Source organism: Myotis lucifugus, unplaced genomic scaffold (assembly GCF_000147115.1).
Source record: "Myotis lucifugus unplaced genomic scaffold, Myoluc2.0 scaffold_597, whole genome shotgun sequence".
Classification (NCBI taxonomy): Eukaryota; Metazoa; Chordata; class Mammalia; order Chiroptera; family Vespertilionidae; genus Myotis; species Myotis lucifugus.
This window is the reverse complement of record NW_005871645.1, coordinates 205,299-206,622: the sequence shown is the minus strand read 5'-3', so window position 1 is coordinate 206,622 and position 1,324 is coordinate 205,299.

Here is a 1,324-nt window from a genome sequence, read left to right as displayed (position 1 = left end):
AGTTCCTTAACCTCTGCATGGCTCAGTCTCCTCATCTGTACCTCGGTAATTCTGATGGTGCCCCCTGCCAAGGGTCATTATGAGGATGAATGGTGATAATGCCAGTACATTTCCGGGCACCTAGAGATCAGTCCATAATGTTAGCTATTATCGATGTTATATGTCTAATTACTACACGGTTAGCTACAGGGAGATGTGCACTAACATACCCACCAGGAAATACCAGAACTGCCACAAGGTAGGAAAGAGGAAGCTGTGTGTGTTTGCAGAAAGGAGCAGTCTCCCCCGACCCAAGGCCTATCAGTGGCTTCCTGAGGAGTCTGAGAGTTCCTTAGGACACAGGAAAAGGTGAAATGGAGGCAGAGGAGCAGGGCATGATTGGCTGGCGAACAGCAGGGTCCAGACACGGAGGCACGCAACTGTTAGAACGGCAGGGAGTAGAAAACATGCTGGGATCGCCCATCAGCACAGCTCTGGCCTCCTTTCAGAGCGCCATCCTAAACTCAGGGCGCCATCCTGAACTCAGGGCGCCATAAAGGCATAAGTACCTCAGCAAAGGAGGAACAGATGGCCCGCGGTGCGACAGAGAGGAGCTCCCTCACAGGGCAAGAACGACACCCTCGCCCGTCACCGTTCTTCTCACCTGCCCTGCTTGCCTTTCTTTCTGATGAGTTTGCTCAGAGCCCACCTGCTTGGTGCTAAAAGCTCTGTAGGGTGCAGAGGGATGGTTTGGAAAGGTAACATCCTGGAAAACGAAAAGCTCCCCTCAGTTCTGGGCTCAGCTGAGAGCACGCATGTCCTCGGCCCAGGCTGCCAGGCATCCTGAGCCTGGACTGAGTGGGAGATGGGGCAGGAGAAGGCGCTGGGACCTCAGGTCCTCCAGCGCCGCCCTGGAGAGCGGTGACTCTGTGCACGGTCCCCCAACCCCACTTTAGCAGCTCTGCTGCTGTGATCACCCTCACAGAGCTCCCTGACGTCCAGGGTGGGGACAGTGAGGAAGAGAGCAACGTGCACTGCCACCCCCTGAGGCACAGCCTCCCTCCCGCCCGCTCTGTGATTTCACATCCATGATTCAACCATGACTCTGTGTCCTCTTCCAACAGTCTCTGTGTGCTGGATGCCCTTATACGGGATTCATATAATCCAAGTGAGTTTCAAAGAGGCCACCTTGGCCGAAGGTCATAAGGTCATAAGAGAAGACGTCAAAAGGTAACACCCTCGCGCTTCCAATGCTGCATTAGTTTTTGTTCAGGGGCAGGGGACGGCGGGCAGCTCCGTGTCACTCCTGGAACACGCCAGGTGTGGCAAAGCGGAATTGGAGGAG